The sequence below is a fragment of the Engystomops pustulosus genome, chromosome 7, assembly GCF_040894005.1.
Source record: "Engystomops pustulosus chromosome 7, aEngPut4.maternal, whole genome shotgun sequence".
NCBI lineage: Eukaryota > Metazoa > Chordata > Amphibia > Anura > Leptodactylidae > Engystomops > Engystomops pustulosus.
In genome coordinates this window covers 142,393,593-142,412,818 of record NC_092417.1, presented here as the reverse complement: position 1 = coordinate 142,412,818, position 19,226 = coordinate 142,393,593, and the positions used below count along the sequence as shown (strand labels likewise).

The window sequence follows — 19,226 nt, the reverse complement described above, 5'->3', positions numbered from 1 at the left end:
AGATATGAATAGAAAGAGTCATATAAAAACAAAGAATTTACAGATAATAAAGAATTTTCTTTGTTTCTGTGGCTTGTGTTAGCCCAGGCTTATACTTTATACTTTAAGTATATATAAAGATATAAAATAAAACATTTTATTATTGGGGTTTTACACTATGGTTATAAGAATAAGCCTAGATGCCTTCTTATGTTAGACCCTTCCCTTTCCTTCCATGGTTGAACTTAATGGGGGTCATTTACTAAGGGCCCGAATCGCGTTTTCCCGACGTGTTACCCGAATATTTCCGATTTGCGCCGATTGTACCTGAATTGCCCCGGGATTGTGTCGCACGCGATCGGATTGTGGCGCATCGGCGCCGGCATGCGCGCGACGGAAATCGTGGGGCGTGGCCGAACGAAAACCCGACGTATTCGGAAAAACCGCCGCATTTAAAAACCGAAAAAGTGTCGCTTGGGGACCGCTTACCTTCACCTGGTCCGAGGTGGTGCATTCCGGCGCGTGGAGATGATTTTCAGCGCAGCAGCGCCACCTGGTGGACGGCGGAGGAACTGCCTTCATGAATCCCGGCCGGACCCGAATCCAGAGCAGAGAACGCGCCGCTGGATCGCGAATGGGCCGGGTAAGTAAATTTGCCCCAATGTATATATATCATCTTTTCCATTGTACTAGCTATGTAACTATATGATCGTGCTATATAAAGATTTATTAATATGTCCAGAAACTAAATTTTAGAGAATGCATCAAGGGTGTCACTAGATGAAGGCCTAGGCCTAAACTCCGCTATGTCAGCAGGATGGTTATCCACAGGATATATCATGATATGGACCTGCACCAGGGGTCTGTTGACATTCATTAAAAGGACCAACCAAATGAAACAAGTTAGACCCTATCCACTGAATAAGGCGTAACTTGATGATCGGTGGGGGTCTCAGTGATGATCATGAGAACAGGGGCTCCGATGAACTCCTGTGGATAGGGCCCAACTTCATTAGTGGGAAAACTCCTTTAACATTAAGCAAGACCTCCATCAGACACCTTGTACTAAGCAATCTCCGTCAGCTCCATAGACATGAACAGGGCAGCCAAGACATGTGTGACTGCCTGGGGGTATGACGGAGGTACTTTGGACCCTCTGTTCTCCTGATCTCTATGGGTCTTATCACCGAGACCGCCACCGATCAGCAAGTTAGGTCCTATCCTGTGGATAGGGCCTAACTTGTTTAGTGGGAAAACCCCTTTAATAGTTGCTCTGCTCTATATACAAATTCAAACTTTAGTGGGATACAGTAAGGCCTTGCCCCACTAGAGACCTAAAAGTAGAGGCCTTTTTAAGATCAAGGCACATCACCACCTCAAACCATCACATCAGGCTACAGAATTGGATATACAGGCAGCTAAAAACATAGTTTGTCTCTCATAACGACGAGTCTGCTTTGATCTGAAAGATGACATCCTTATCTTTAATATGAAGCGGAGCATTTTTCTAGGTACTATGGAACCAAAGATAGAGGCTTCTGAAGTTACACTACTCCTGCAACCACTAGACTCGTCCCATATGAAAATAAGACATATTTGTCTGACTTTGGGGGATATTTTTTATAGGTAAATGGGTAAGATTTCATATAAAAGAGGGAATTCTAGAAAATACATTTCATACACTACCTGAGGGGACTAGGACTGCATGCATACTTAAGACCTTAGACCTACCCAACCATTGCCCCCTCTAAGAAAAAAACACAGACACAGATATTATATTAAACATGTGGAGTGACATCAGGGAGTCGGCCACAGCTTTATTAACATAAATTAACCATTTTAACTCCTACTCATAGAGTAACCACTTTGTTAACTCTTAACAATAAAAACTTATTTAAAGGGCACCCGAAATGCCAGCCTCGTTAGAGGGCATGTAGGTCCTCGCCCCTTTCTACACAACGGCCACGAAGGAGGACATGAAAACCTACATGTCCCTCCGACCCCCACTAGAAGGGACATTGCCCTCTCAATCCCATCCTGAATACCAGACAGGAAGATATCCATGCCTATGTCAGTGAGATGGACACCATCAGGCAGTAATAGACCACAATTGTCACCCTCCAACTCCCTGTGTCTGACCACCACTCCACCCCTCTCACGCACAAAACGGGACACAATAGTGTTCAATAACCTCCTGCTCCTTTCATTACCTGCCCCATCTCTAGCCCCTTCCCAAATCGCCCTAGGTATAATCTCGGACCAAACCAGCACAAACCTTGAGAATAAGGAAGAAAACCTCTCCAGGTCAGACTGGATCAGTGGGATTAACTCCCCCAACCTCACTGAGCATAAGTCATTACCCCCAAGATGCAAAACAAGGATCGAGGGCAATACCGAGTATGATGTCCACCAATTCCGGCAACGCCTGCGGCCAGCGAAGGCCCTTAATTCCTCTCCAACTAACATCGGCATTGAAGAAGCCGAGGGACTTTCCTCCAGGAGACACCATTGCCCCCTGCTCAGTCCAGTAGATGAAAGAATTCCCCAAGATCCAGACCGTCGGGCAAGAATCTAAAAGGAACAAAATTAGTTAATAAGCAAATCCGGATGAATATATCCGGCAAAACATTCAGACCTCCAACGCCCAATTCTCTGCACCTCAGCATCAGAAAGACCAAGCTCTCTTGCAGTAGTCGCAGCGCCAATCCTAAAAGAATGAGTGCCAAACTCGCCAGGAGGAAAGCCAGCAGCCGCCAGCGCTTTTTTAAACACTACCGTAAACTATAATGGTGTAAGCGGGGAGCTATCAATGTGTGAGAAAAATTGAACTGGAGGAGCAGCTGTGGATATTGTGTTCTTGGACTTTGCAAAGGCATTTGACACTGTCCCTCATAGACGTCTGATGGGTAAAATTAGGGCTATTGGTTTGGCAGAAATCATTTGCAATTGGATTGAAAACTGGCTGAAGGATCGTATCCAGAGAGTTGTGGTCAATGATTCCTACTTGGAATGGTCACCAGTTATGAGTGGTGTACCTCGGGGTTCTGTGCTTGGCCCACTAATTTAATATATTTATTAATGATATAGAGGTAGGAATTAATAGCACTGTGTCTATTTTTGCAGATGACACCAAACTGTGTAGTGTAATACAGTCTATGGAGGGTGTTCATAGGCTGCAGGGTGACTTGGAGAAACTGAATGTTTGGTCATCCACTTGGCAAATTAGGTTTAATGTGGATAAATGTAATGTTATGCACTTGGGGGCCAATAATCCAAAGGCAAAATATGTCCTTGGGGGAGTAAATCTGGAATCATAAATTGAATAACAGCATGCATTGTCAATCAGCTGCCTCTAAAGCTAGTAGGATCTTGTCATGTATCAAAAGTGGTATGGACTCTCGTGATAGGGATGTAATATTACCACTATACAAGGCACTGGTTCGGCCTCACCTGGAATATGCTGTCCAGTTCTGGGCACCGGTCCATAAAAAGGATGCCCTGGAGCTGGAGAGGGTTCAACGTAGAGCCACAAAAATGATAAGGGGTATGGAGGGTCTTAGTTATGAGAAAAGATTGTCTCCGTTTGGAGAAATCAAGGTTTAATCACCGGAGGCGACATGGCTTTTTTACTATGAGAACTGTCAATCTTTGGAATAGCCTGCCTCAGGCGCTGGTCACAGCAGGGACAGCGGAGAGCTTCAAGAAGGGTCTAGATGCCTTTTTACACCTAAATAACATTGATTGTTATGCTATATAGAATTGTTTCCCCTAAATCCCTTCCTCATCCAATCCCTACCCTTCCTTGGTTGAACTTGATGGACAGGTGTCTTTTTTCAACCGTATAAACTATGAAACTATGACCCCCCCACCCCCCCAACTCTAAAAAATTTTTAACCACCAGCATCGGACATTCAAACTCACCCACCTGACGCAATGACACCCTGGTCTGGATGCACTTGGAGGAACCAGATCCGAAGGGCCCCAAAACACGATATAACAAAAGCTGCTTTGAACAAGGTGGCTTCAAAAACATCCCGACACACTGTTCCCGAGATAGGTAATAAACGCGCAAGGACCAAATAAGAAACAAGGCAGCGGGACTCCCGCCGAACTGAATCCTTCTTCAATTCTTTAATTGCTTGTTTAATGAAAAAACACTGGGTCACATCTGACCACCCATGTAGCTTGAAGAAAAAGGCTAATCTAGCCCGACATCCCACGTTCCCTTACGCCTTCCAAGTAACAGAAAGTAATATCTAAACGGGAACGTGCGTCCGCCGAAAGACCCTCAATCCCCGCGAATTCGCACCACTCTCCCCATGCTTTACCTTCTGCTGCCCAAGTAGAGGGAGCAACAGACGAATGAATCAAAGGCAGAAGTTGGCCTCCAGGGTGGACCACAGGGAACCTGGACATGGGATCCGCTCCTCGTCCGCCAAAGGGCAAAGTGACCGAAATACCTGCCAATTAAAACGTGAAAGGGCATCAGCGATACCATTCTCAACCACTGGCACGTGACGAGCCTTAAAGAAATATTACACTGTAAACATTGTAACACAAAACGACGCAACAAACACAACACTGGAAAGGAGGAAGACGAAAGGCTGTTCACTGCCTGCACCACACTCATATTGTCAGTCCAGAAAACAATAGACTTATTCGCCATTTGACCCCCCCCCCCCCCCCCACAATTCACCGGCCACCACAATAGGAAAGAGTTCTAACAAAGTCAGATTCCTACACCAACACTACTCCTGTCAATCTGGAGGCCACCGTTCCGCACACCACGCTGAGCCCAGCATAACCCCAAAGTCTGCCGAACCTATCAAGTCAAAAAACAACTGTATATCAGGGCTGGAGATTTCCCCTTCCCGCCAACACGTACACCCGTTACAATCAGCCAGAAAGATGTCCCACACCCGCAGATCCGCCCTAGTTCCTTTGGTCATACGAATGCGATGGTGAGGGGTCCGGACTCCGGCAGTAGTCAAGGAGAGCCGTTGTGAAAACACCCGACCCATGGGCATAATACGGCATGCGAACACCAACAACCCCATCAAGGACTAAACCTGCCATAGGGATGCTTTCCGAACCGACAGACAAGCTGCTACCGCTGTGCGCAATTTAAGTAACTTTTCTGCCGGGAGCCGAAACTCCATTGCAACTGAGTCTATTTATATCCCTATAAAGGACAAGAACGTACACGGACCTCAGTTTTTTTAGCCAACAAGGGAACCCCAAATCGCTGAGCCAGATATTGGAAGGAAGCAAGCAGATAGGCACAATGATCCGAGTCACGGGGGACCTACAAAAAGAAAGTCATCCAAATAATGCGTCACATGCGAGGAGGACGTTTCACACTTCAGGACCCACTCCAGAAAAGTGCTAAACACCTCAAAGTAATAGCAGGAAATGGAGCAGCCCATAGGCAAGCACGTGTCATAATACAATTTGCCGTCCAGCTGGCAACCCAGTAGGTGAAAACAATCAGAATGTATGTGCAAGAGCCTGAAAGCAGACTCTATACCTGACTTAGCCATAAGGGCCCCTGGACCCGCTGAACGGACCAAGGAGATAGCCTTATCAAAGGAAACATACGACACGGACACCAAATTTTTATTAATGCCATCGTTGACTGATGATCCTTGTGGGTGGGACAGATGATGAATGAGCCTGAACTTACTCGCAAATTAAAAAAGGGGAGTTAACCATAAGGGCCGGACAATCTCCCCAACTCAACTTCCTTCGCAACCTTACTATGAGCTACTTTGGGAAGGTCCATAAGCGATTTCAAATTATTTAGCAAAAACCGGGAAGTTGCTGGGGATGAACGGTATAAAGAAACCAAAGGAAAAACCTGTCCTAAGTAGCACGGCCTCCGCCCTTTTGGGATACAGGGCGAGCCATGGTAGCATCCTTTGCACGTGGACCAGCATCCTCTGACTTACCACTACTGTGAGGGCGGGGAAAGCGGCTGCCGGACGGGAACAGAGCTATCCTCCCGGCATGAGCTCCTCCACAGTTGGAACATTTGTGCCTGAATTTGCACGATCCATAGAAGCGACAATGTCCTTCATTAAACATCCAGCACGTTCCCGACATCACATTAATGTGATGGGATGACCTCTCTAAAAGTTCTAGGTTTCCCCCTCCTCTTATTGTTTGTGTTACCAGTATCAAGGATCCCACCATTTCTCCCTAGTATTAAAGGGGTTTTCCAGGAATATGGAGAAAACCCCAGGAGGCCGGGGTGCGAAAAAAAAAGAATGCATACTTACCCCACTTTGGCTTCAGTTGTTGTGTTTCTGTTTTCTAGACCTTCTTGGACCACAAGACATAACTTACATTTTCCACTGGGCTTTAGATCTGGTGTTGTCCCCTGGTCCGAAGAGGACAGTGGTACTGCAGCGAGTAGTGTTTTGTTTAGTAGTGCTTGTTCTAATGTCTGCAACTTTTTACGTGGTAAAAAGTTTTTTTTGCATAACTTTAGTTTGATTAAATAAATTGGAACTGGAATGGCAAATCGGCCAGAGTCTGGATTGCCTGATCAAATTTGGTTATTGGGTTTATTCTGCTGTGTGCTCTGGGAAACTGTAAGTATTATATTTCGTGCATATCTGAGGATTACAACTGGAAAGCTCTGTGCCTTTAACAAAGTCTGCAACCACCAAGCCAACCCCTGTTGGAGTGAAGTTTATCATCAAGCTGGCTGCTGCATGTCTGCCTTTGTACTGTGCCATCCTCTAGAGAGGACCTTAAGTAGAGCAGTATTTCTTAAGCATCACGTCTGAATAACACCTGTGTCCTTTACACTCCCTTCAATATCAATATACCATCTGTTTCTCAGGGGCCCCAGGAAGCAGCAGAAAATATATCCTGACTGTCTCATGCGTCATGTTTTAAGCCCCATATCATTGATGCTATTAGCGCGCTTTGGCACGAGGAGCAGGATACAAATCTCACTCACTGTTTCAAAGGTCTAACAAGTGTGACAACCTCGTACTGCACATGATAAAGTTCATATCCAGGCCCGGCGCCAGCACCCGGCCAACCCGGGCAAGTGCCGGGGCCCCAGGGTACTGGAGGGGCCCACTCGGGCCCCTGGATCAATTGTACCAGTGTCTCTATGAGACACTGGTACAATTGATCACCATCCGGATCGATCATTTTTCTGCCTCTATGCTGCGCTGGTCGGGAGCGCAGCATAGAGGCAGAATCTAAAACTCACCTGTCCCGGTTCCCACGATGCGGTGCTCCGCAGGGTATGCGACGGCTTTGAAGCCGGCGCACATGATGACGTCATCGGGTCACGTGTGCCGGCTTCAGAGCCGGCGCGTACGGGAGGCCCAGGCCGAAGACAGCTGCAGGTGCTGCGCCGGGGGAACCAGGACAGGTAAAATACTTCTTTCCCGGAGGGGGGGTTTCAGTGTGTCCGCAGGGGGAGGGGTGGGGTCAGTGTGTATACAGGGGGAGAGGGGGGGGGTCAGTGTGTTCGCGGGGGGGGGGGGGAGGAGGGGGTCAGTGTGTATAGAGGGGGAGGGGGGTCAGTGTGTCCGCGGGGGTTGGGATGGGGTCAGTGTGTATACAGGGGGCGAGGGGGGGTCAGTGTCTCCGCGGGGGGAGGGATGGGGTCACTGTGTATACAGGGGGAGAAGGGGGTCAGTGTGTCAGCGGGGGGGGGGGTCATTGTGTCAGCAGGGGGGGGGGTTCAGTGTGTCTGCAGGGGGGAGGGGGGGTTCAGTGTGTCCGCAGGGGGGGGGGGTGAGGGGGTCAGTTTGTCCGCAGGGGGAGGTTGGGGGGGGTCAGTGTGTCCGCAGGGGAGGGGGGGTGGTCAGTGTGTCCGCAGGGGAGGGGGGGTGGTCAGTGTGTGGGGAGGGGGGGGAAGTGTGGCCACTGGAGGGCGGCCCACGGAGGGGCCCACTAAGGCTCTGTCGCCCAGGGGCCCACTAAAACCTGGAGCCGGCCCTGTTCATATCCACAAGAGACATGGTGACATGTTTATTAAAATTGCTGTCTTTGATGTGGTTATTATTTTACTCCGACCCCCCCCCCCCTCCCCATATCCAGTCCAGGAATCGTCAGGGACCCCAGGATGGCTTTATGCTGCTTTGGGGGTGCCCTTTTTCCTATTTTGAGCAACATCACTGAGAATCCCACAGATCACGAAAACGAGGGGTCTGATGGGGTCCCAGGTACCTCCGTCTGAACCATATTCACTCCCTGAGGTCGGTAGAACCACTCTTTCTGGTGATCTGAGGGGTCCGGTACAGATACTTTGTAGGGGTCTCAAAAATATGGAGTTCTAATCATTTATTAAAGGTCAGATTCCGGTTCTACCACCTCTAAAACTACTCCACTCCACTTTATCCTTGGATTTCCAATATCAAGAGTCATTTTAATCAAGTAATATTTATTAACATACAGTGGATACAGAAAGTTTTCAGACCCCCGTTAAATTTTTGTTTTATTGCAGCCAATTGGTAAAATAAAAAATGGGGGTTTTTTTGCTCAGTGATATACACTCTGCACCCCATTTTAACAGAAAAACCCCTGAAAAGTAGATATTTTGGCTACTGTATTATAATTTAGTTTTTCTTGTTTAACATGTTCAGACCATTTGCTCAGTATTGACTAGAAGCAGCTTTTGAGCTAGTACAGACTTGAGTCTTCTTGGGAATAATGCATTACGTTTTTTACCCCTGGATTTTGGGTCTTCTGTCTCTTCTTTGATGATCCTCTCCAGTTCCCTCAGGTTGGATGGTGAACATTGGTGGAATCCATTTTCCAGTCTCTCCAGAGATGCTCAATTGGGTTTAGGTCAGGGCTCTGGCTGGGCCAGTCAGGAATGGTCACAGAGATGTTCTGAAGCCTCTGCTTTGTTATTTTCGCTGTGTGCTTAGGGTCACCGTCTTGTTAGAAGGGGAACATTTGGCCCAGTCTGAGGTCCAGAGCTATGGAAGAGGTTTTCCAGGATATCTCTGTATTTGGCCGCATTTATCTACCCTTCAATTACAACCAGGCGTCCTGTCCCTCCGCCATTGCATGTGGTTGCCACCACCATGTGTCTTTGTTGGGATTGTATTTGGCAGGTGATGAGCAGTGCCTGGTTTTCCCCGCACACACAGCTTAGAATTAACACCAAAAGGTTAAATCTTCATCTCATCAGAGCAGAAAATCTTATTTCTTATAGTCTGGGAGTCCTTCATGTGCTCTTTTGCAAACTCTATGCAGCTTTCATATGTCTTGCGGAAAGACTTCTGTCGGCCATAAAGCTGCAACTGGTGGACGCTGCACTGATGGTTGACTTTGTGGAACTTTTTCCCATCTAGCTGCTGCATCTCTGGAGCTCAGTTCTGCCTCTGAGCTCCTTGGCAGTTCCTTAGACCTCATGATTCTCATGCGCTCTGACGTGCATTGTGAGGTCTTATATACTGTAGACAGGTGTGTGCCTTTTCCAATCAACTGCAATCAGTTTAATTAAAGCTAGACTCCAATAAAGGACATAGAGGACCAAGAAAAAGGGCTCCTGATGACAGGTTACCTTTAAAGGAGCTTTCTGTACCCAGGGTAATTTTTTACATTTTACACAAAACAAAACAGGTGCATAAATACAATCAAGGACCACATACATAACCACACATGAAAAGAGAGTGTTGGTCAGTATTGCTCCCGCAGAACATCTTCATAAGATCAGTATCCTTTGCACTCTCTCTGATATCAATAAACCATATGTTCCTCACGGGACCCAGGAAACATCAGAAAACACGTCATGATTGTCTCATATGTCATGCTTTAAGCCCTATATAATTTATGGCATTCGGTCCAGTAGTTCTGGCACGAGGAGCAGGATACAAATCTCACTCACCGTTTCGAGGATCTAACAAGTGTGATAACCTCGTACTGCACGTGATAAAGTTCATCTCCACTTCTCTTTGGAGACCAGAGACATGTTTATTAATGAGGCTGTCTGATTTGTACGCAGTATTTTTAGGGATAGGGAAGAGAAGGGAAGATGTGAGTGTGTTTTAATATGTAGCTTTTAATAAATACTATTAAAAATGGCATGTGTAATCCCCTCAAACTTGGTGAGGTAAAAATAAAAGTATTTTTAATACTCTGAAAGGTCACCACTGTAAATTATCGTATTGGGACAAAGGGTAGATCATGGATATCCCCCCAAAAATTACATACAATTATCTCCCAGCTATTTATGTGAGGGGGAATAAAATGCTAGGGATGAGATAGGAGAAGGAGCAGATTACTACGACACCAAGATGCAGTCTTGATTTGGTCAAATCAATGGGGGACATCTACTTACCCGTTCCTGTCGCGATCCCCCATCCGGACTGTCTGACGAGGATAAAGTCTGGCGCGATTCAACAAGATCATGCGCCCGATATCCTGCACGGAGTTCACCTTCTTCCCGGTGTATGTGAGCGATTTTTGTCGCATGAAAGTCGGCACGATTACGCCAAAATCCAATCGCGTGCGCCAAAAACCCGTTAAATGTGCCACAAATCGCAAATAGTCGGGAAACCCGACAGAAATGCGTTCCGCGGACCCTTAGGAAATCTGGCCCCAGTGTCCTGAAAACTGATGCAGTATCTAGTTCTTCCAGGTCTCACTAATTACTAAGTAGGCCTGTTTTTCCCCATAGATAGAAGTAGTTAAATGAAGTTTAGTCTGGGAAGGGGGCTAACTATTAACCCTGCTATGTAAATCATCCAATAACATTCCCACCGCTATCACAAATTCTGTACCGTCTATCAAATTCTCAAGCTGGGCAACCAAGCTCAACTTTTTTAGGGCTAAGTGGGCCTTAAAGGAAATCTATTAACTATTAACTCCCAGCAGAATTAATATATAGCCCTATGTTTATAATGAGCTGTGCTTCTGTACTGATAAAATCAACTTTTTTTTTTATTTAAATGAAGCACAAGTGTTTTGGGGGCGTCACCAAGCACCTCCAGGTCCTCCTCCTGAAGCACCTGTAACAGCCTCCGTGCTCTCTCAGCACTCCCCCTCCACTGTTCTGCTAGAATCTCGAGGTAGCACAGGCAGCACAAATGCACTGTTGCCTTGTGATTTCGGCACACGTGTGCTCAGAGAGCAAGTTACAAGTGCTTTGGGGTGGGGTATGTAAGAGCCACAGCCCCGGACCCTGGGAGCTTTTGGTGAAAGCTCCAAAGCACTTGTGCTTATATAAATAAGGGCTCATTCAGAAAGGTGTTTTTAGGTCTGTATATTTTTGCAGATAGCATACTGACCCATTCATACCTTTTTTACTCACAGAAACTGCAGCATACACATTTTTTTTCCTCACACGCTGACCATGGACCTCCATAGAAGCCAATTGATCCACAAAAAAAACGGACAGCACACAGATGATATCCGTATGGGGTGAGTTTTTTTTTGTCTTAACTGGACAGGACAAAAAGTGGATTGGAAACTCATCCTTTTATTGCAGATGTGAAATAAAATGGATGTGGACACCCGTCTGAATAAGCCCTAATAAATATATGCTTGAATTAATGCTGCTGCGAGCTACCCAGCACAAATGGTTAAATAAATCAGAATACGATGATAGATTTCCTTAAACCCCTCTTTTACATGACCTAATTTTTTTCTGATTATTTTTCTGATTATTTTTTGGAGGGCCTCAGAGGACATCAGAGTATGACAGGTTCTCTCTTTCGCTCATCTGACGGCAGTTTTCCAGCTCTCTCACCACAATGTACAGCAACTTGCCAAAGCGGCTACCACTGGGGACCATACATAGCTTTCCAGGAAAAGGAGTCATCGGTTACACTCACAGATAAGGACAAGTACAAGACTTATCCATTTTCCTCGAGCTTTCTAAAGGTATGTGGTGCTAAAAAGAAGAACTTAAAACTCCTTCACTGTTGGTTCTGCTAGTTTACCCTCCTCCATAGGTTCTAAGAACTTTTCAGACGCAGAACTGGAAGGGGATCTATGCACATGTGGTGGGACTAGATCTATCCTACCTGGATCACTTGCTGTCAACAAAAATTACTGGAACTGGAAAAATAATAATCCCCAGGTATAGTTGAATAGCAAGGTATTGAGTACATCTGTGGCATGGAAGAAATAGTGGCAAAGGTTTCTCTGACTACTTCTAAATTTCTCACTCTGGTACTTTCCTCTATAAGGGCTCACCTTATGGGGTAGGCACCACCCTAGGAGATTCCTATGCTTCCTTTACATATAATTGCTTTTCTTCTGGCCCTAAATAATGTCTGGTACTGAATCTCAAAACGCCCTGGCCCAATTAATCCCTGCATTGTGCTGCTAGCTCTGTAAAGGATGATTCAGATAGAATTTATTCATCCATCAGAGGCTTCTTAACAGCTTTATCCCTATTAGGCCCCAAGCTTTTTATGGCTCCCCCATGTCCCATAAAGAATAGTGTACAGATTGCCAAAGAGTTTTTATAGTAAAACTGGCTTTTTCTGAAAAAAAAGATAAGTGAGATGAAAGTTTACCTCTCTGTGTGCAGAGCTGTGTCCCTACTCCCATGGGAGTGGCCAGCGAGGACTGGCCAGCGAGGAGTGATGCAGACATGCATGACGTCCAGAGGGGGGAAGTGATGGATTCAGGAGATATGGGGGACATGGGAGTTTTTTTTTTTTTTAAATCGATGCATGGGGGAGGGATCACTCCTAACTGGCCACTCCCATGTGACTAGGGACACACAGAAAGGTAAACTATCATCTAGGGCACTTTCATCTGATGACAGGTTCCCTTTAAGAAGAAACCTAAGGAACCTATCTTGTATGTTACTTCCTGTATTAGTAGTCTTGCTCTCATGGGGCCTGATAAAATAAGATGGTTTGCTTGCTGACTCATTGCTTGGTTTTCATGGGAATGTTTATATATGTATATTACAGTTTGCAAACATTTTCTGATTATGTGACACGAGTACAAGGTGGTACACAAGAGCAATCATTATCCAGATGATGAATAGTGGTCTATGTATGAATAGGCCCTAATTACCGCACCCCGGAATGACTAGAAAATAATGATGCTGAAGCGTAATTATAACATTATCGCTGCTCACTCAGCAGCACATGAACCTAAGTAATAGACCGCGGGGTTGTATTTAGGTGAAATTCAATCCATCATAGATGAGTAATAAGAGATTTTATATTTAAAGCTTCACCAGGTCAGAAAGGTAAAATGGTGAAGATGTAAAGATAAAGATTTTTTGGACAACTTTAAATATTGTTTTTTTATATTGTTATTTATAAAAAATGTGCAGTTTGCCTGTGTAGTGTGCAGAGGGCACCAAATTCATTAATCGTGTCTCACGTTCTTCACGATCTCTCTCCACTGCATTCACAGCGTGCACCAACTTTTTTTTGGTGCACCTGTAACATAGAGCGTGCAACACAATTCTGTCGGACACTGCATGATAAATGTGTCGCACGGACAGACTATGCACCCCTTTCAGTGTAGAAATTTTTGCTGCGTCTGCAATAGTCCTTAAATACCTGTGCAAGCAGTTTGCACAGATATGCACAAGAATGTGCAAAGTCCGACAGAGCTGGCACAGGGACTACAAAAAAATTGGGCCTTTGTCTGCCACTCCAAGACTGTGCCCCCAAATATTGTGTCACGACTGCACCCGTGCCCTTAATTGCAGCGCGGCAACCCCCGGCCCAGACTCACCTCCTCCTTCCCAACTAGGCCGCATGCCTGCTGCCTGACTAGGCTGCGCCCGTCCCCGCTCACTAGGCCATACTAGCCATAAAGGGCCAGCATCTTCCTGGCTAATCCGGCTCGCCCTTATAATCCAGCATCTCCCTTCCTGCCTAGCAGGATCTTCAGCAAGTGAAAGCCCTATCTTCTGTGCCCTGAGGAACTTCCATGGTTTCTGTAACAAGTTTCCCTAAGCTGTTCCTGAAGAGGCTTGAGAAAGTCTCTAGCATTCCCAAACGTTCCTGTGTTTCCAGCATTCCCAGATGCTCCTGTGTCCCGTTTCTCCAGTGCTCCCAGATGCTCCTGTGTCTCCAGCATTTTCAGACGCTCCTGTGTCCAGTGTCTCCAGTGTTCCCAGACGCTCCTGTGTCCTGTGTCTCCAGCGCTCCCAGATGCTCCTGTGTCCCGTGTCTCCAGCGTTCCCAGACGCTCCTGTGTCCTGTGTCTCCAGCGCTCCCAGATGCTCCTGTGTCTCCAGCGTTCCCAGACGCTCCTGTGTCCTGTGTCTCCAGCGTTATCAGACGCTCCTGGTGGCTCCTGTGTTCCAGCGTTCTGCCTGGGTCGTGTGCCCGCTGTCTGCTTGCCTGCTGTAAGTTCCAGCTCATCCTCCCAAGCCATACTCCTACTGTCATCCCAGGCTTGGACTGTGTCCTACAACCCTGCTTCCCTGGCTGCCACCGTGGGCCTAGTCACACCCGTGAAACGACCTGGTGGTAACTCGCTGCAGCAAGACCAATCAACTTTGCGGCGGGCCTTGGTGAAGACCAGGTGCCACTTAGACTCCATTCCCGGGTGTCGGCTAGTACCATCATCATCTCCCGCGGTGGTCCAGAGGGTCCACTGGTCCACAGACTCCTTCTTCCGGACTCTTCCCAAAGAGACTCTAGTCCCGTGTCTGTGTACCGTTACATATTGTAATAGCGCTACACAGAGAACGCCTTGAAATAGTAGTGACAGTATGTTACACCATAGTGTAACATACTTAAGAGGGGCCCCTGATAATTTTATGGTGGCACAGTCCCTAAGCAATTTTATTAGGTGGTACTGTAGTTTGAATGTATACTATTGGCATGGGAAGGGTTAACTCGCTTTTATGGTAGAGTGGATTATGGGAGTTGCCCGCCTTTCTCTGAGGTAAATTTCCCGCACTTTTCCTGTCAGATATTCTATTTCATCCAGAGAGTTTCACCAGAGGGCACAGTGGGCAGAGTGGTCTGTCTTTAACTAGGGGTCGTCTGTAAGTCAGATGTTCTTAAGTAGGGGACCGCCTGTATTATTAAAATTATTAATTATTTTCTTGGTTACCCAATAATAAAACAATGCAGCCATTTTTATCCAAATTGTTTGTCCTGTGTTTTATTATGTTTAAGTATTATTATTGCATAAGTGAGACTTGTGTCATGCCCTGCATTATGCCCTTATTACGAGTTGCACATTGTATAATGCCCCCCCCCCCCCGTGTGCGTCATATTTTCTCATGGCCGCCATTTTAACCCCCCACATTATGCTGTCCTTTTTTAATGACACCCCCATCCTCAAGTATCCCCCACACAGTAATACATCCCTTATTATGGCCTCCTCACATTATATGGCTCTCATTACATGACACCACTTGACTGTAGCCCACATTGTATAATGATAAATAGTATAACAATACATGACTCTCTTCCCTCCGCATGTCATTCCTTGGCCTGCAGGAAGTTCGATGACGTCACTTACATCACTCCTAGAAAACCCCTCCTCCTTACGGGAAGATCAAGACTGGTGTTTAAAGCATAAGGGTGGTGGCCCACGTGGTGTTTTGAACCCTTTTTTAGGCCGTTTATAAACAGTGCGTTAAAAAACGTATATGCGTTTTAAAAACGCATCCATTTCTGACCGTTTTTTCCAATTGTCTTAATGAAGATAATTGGAAAATGGACAAAAACAGTAAAAAAACAGATGCGTTTTCAAAAACACATGCATTTTTTAACAGGCTGCTTAAAAATGGCCTAAAAATGGGTTCAAAATGCCATGTGTGCCCCACCCTAAGGGTTTGGTGTTTAGGCAGCAGAGAGCCCCGGCCTCCACCCCATAAACACATTAAGAATGTCCTCACCCTAAGCGGGCGCTTAACCCAACAAATACCTTTAGTCTTAAAGGGAACCTACCACCACGGATGTACCAATAAAAGGAGATCGGGTGGTAGGTGGATCTATAGGCCAATCCTCACATCCCCTCAATTTTTAAAAAACTTTTAATTGCCTAATATGTAAATTTTCTAAAGAGACTACTGGGGTGTGGAGTAGCCGGAGCTGAGGCTACAAGGCGTGGCTACTCCACGCCCTGGTAGCCTCTTTATTCCTCCTACCAAAAATCTTTGGCGCACAGCTTCTCGTAGCTGCGCGCCCTTGTCTACGAAGCCTAATGTCTGAGCATGCGCAGAACAGCAGGCCCGGTCACTGCTCCGAAGCCGGAGCCACTGTGCATGTGCAGATGTTTTTAAAGCTGGTTAATTTCCTTTAACAGGAACAAAATTCCTAAGAAACATCTCAAACATTTCCAGAATTGTATTTATACAGTGGTATTATGGTGGTGTTATTTATACGTCAATGTAGGTAAGTATTATGTGAGTACTGTAAAACAGTATAATCTATATGGTGGTATGATTTGTTTTGCATTGCAGGAAGGTATTATATGAGCGCTATACTGTAGTTAACTATTATTTCTGTGGTGGTATTCTTTATATGTCTCTGCAAGAAGGTATGCATTATATTGTAGTATTATTAACATTGTTAATATGCCCTTGTTTTATTTAGGAAAAAAAGGTTTTAAAGGGCACCTACCACCCCGATTCGACCTATAAAGGTAAAAGGGGTGGTAGGTGGATGGATGGGACGTGAGGATAGCCCTTTTTTGGGCTAATCCTCACGTCCGGGGTGTCTTTTACAAAACTTTATTACATGTATATGCAAAAATTTTTATGCGGCTACTGGGGCGTGGAGTAGCCGGACATGAGGCTACTAATCGCGGCTACTCCACGCCCCAGTAGCCGCGTTATTCCGCCTACCAGGAAATCTTCGCCGCGCAGCTCCTGGTAGCTGTGCGCCCTCGTCCGCGTCCCCTGCGTTCTGCGCATGCGCAGAAAGCAGGCCTTCGGCCGCGGCTCCGGGGCAGGAACTACTGCGCATGCGCAGTAGCCGAGGGACTCGGACGAGGGCGCACAGCTACCAGGAGTATGACCGCGGCGTGTAAGGGTGTTCCTGCTGTGGATCAGATCCCCCGTGCCGCTTACCGGGGGATCCGATCCTCTTCTGGGCAGCTCCGAGGACTGGCATGTGCCCCGGAGCTGCCCGGTCTCCATGGCAGTCAGATCCCTTCCGGTCTGACTGCAAACTGTCTGAGCATGCGCAAGCTTGCTCAGACAGTTTACACTGCTCTACAATAAAATAGTTCAAGTATGTATAAGTAAAAATATGCAAAAACACTTAACACTACACATTATAATAAATAAAAAAGAAATATAAAACATAAAAATATAAGCCCCTAAAATGTCACTTTCCCATAAAAAAACTTAATAAAGTATAAAAAACATAAAAACACAAAAAAACCCTGCATATTTGGTATTGCCGCATCCGTAACAATCTGCATAATAAAACAGAATTGTTACTGGACCCGCACGGTAAACGCCGGAGGAAAAAAACGTAAAAAACCTTCTGAAAAAAGATAGTTTTTAATTAATACCCTATAAAAATGCTCTAAAAAGTGATTTCAAAAATTTTATGCACTCTAAAATAAGCCCACTAAAAAGAACAACTGTTCTCACAAAAAATAAGCCCCTAACCAGATTTGTCAGCCAAAAAATAAAAAAGTTATGCATATAAAAAGATGGTGATGCTGAAATGAATAAGATTTTCTCCAAATTAGTTTTTATTCAGTACAATTGAATAAAATACACAAAACCCCCACATATTTTTTATCCCTGCGTCCGTAACAATCTGTATAATAAAACTGAATCGTTATTTGATCCGCAAAGTGAACCCCGTAAAAAACAACCTAAAAAAACTCTCTCTGAAAAAAAGATGATTTTTTATTAATGCCCTTTAAAAATGCTCTAAAAAGTGATTTTAAAAAGTTATGCAATCTAAAATAAGACCACTAAAAAGAGCTATCATTCTTGCAAAAAATAAGCCCTTAAACAGATTTGTGAGGCGAAAAATAAAAAAGTTATGCATATGAAAGACAGTGATGCTAAAATTAACAACAATTTTGCCAAATTACTTTTTATTCAGTAAAAATGGGAAAAAATAAAAAATATATATAAATGAAGTATTTTCGTAATCGTGGCGACCCATAGAATAAAAATAATATACTATTTTTATGGTATGGTAAACGGCCAAAAAAAAAACACATAAAAATTTTCCTAAAAATTTATGATTTTCATTTCCTCCACCAACAGAGAGTTAATTAAATCTCACCAATTAGCTATAGAGGCCCCAAAATTATGTACCAGAAAAGTGCATCTCATGTGGCAAAAGAAATAAGCCCCTATAGGTCCACATTAACAAAAGAAAAAAATTATAGCCTGTACAATATGACATAGCAAATCTGATCTGGATGGCGCCTCCTTCCCTTCTATGCCCGGCCGTGCGCCCATACAGCAGGTTACCAGCACATATGGGGTATCCGTGTACTCGGGAGAAATTGGGTAACAAACTTTGTGGAGCCTTTTTTTATTTAATCCATTGTAAATGTTTAATTTTCCATCCAAAATCAGTGTATTGTGAAAAAATATTACAATTTGCAGACTCCACCTCCGTTTTGTTTTAACCCCTATAAAACACGTAAAGGGTTAACAAACTTCTTAAAAGTGGTTTTTCATGCGTTGGGGGGTGTAGTTTCCACAATGGGGTAATTTATGAGTCTCGCTATTATTTAGGCCTCTCAGTGTCAATTAGAAATTGAGCAGATCCATCTAAATACGGGTTTTGCCGATTTTAAAAAAAATTTGAAAAATGGCACCCAAATTCTGAGCCTCATAACATTCTAATAAAATATGTGGAATCTTAAAAAACCATGGCAACATAAAGCAGACATTTGGGAAATGTAAGTTTTGAATAGTTTGGGTGCTTTGACTATCTGCATCAAAAGTAGAGAATTTAGAACGTTGAAAATAAAGAATTTTTCAAAATGTTTGCCAAATTTAGTTTTTTTTCATAACTAAACGCAAAAGATTTCATCCAAATTTTTAAACTAATTTGAAGTACAATGTGTCACGAGAAAACAATCTCAAAATCCCCTGGATATCTCATAGCGTTCCCACGCTATAACCACTTATAGTGACACAGGGCAGATTTGAAAAATGGGGCCGCGTCCTTTAGGCCAAAATAGGCTGAGTCCCCTAGGGGTTAAAGTGTAATTTATGTGGTGGCATTATGTGAGCATTATATTGAACCATTGGATGCATTGGATTTATTATTGATATGTTTCTGCAGTAAGGTATTATATTATTATATATATGGTGGTATGGCATTATGTGAGCTCTATAT

The 19,226-nt window shown here is 44.8% G+C and overlaps 1 long non-coding RNA gene across 1 annotated transcript in view; it reads right to left on the bottom strand.

The window, feature by feature from the left end:
• The window catches only part of LOC140070946 (uncharacterized), a 37,667-nt gene that overhangs the window by 17,911 nt on the left and 530 nt on the right, over positions 1-19,226 (bottom strand). The gene's annotated exons all lie outside the window — the stretch shown is intronic.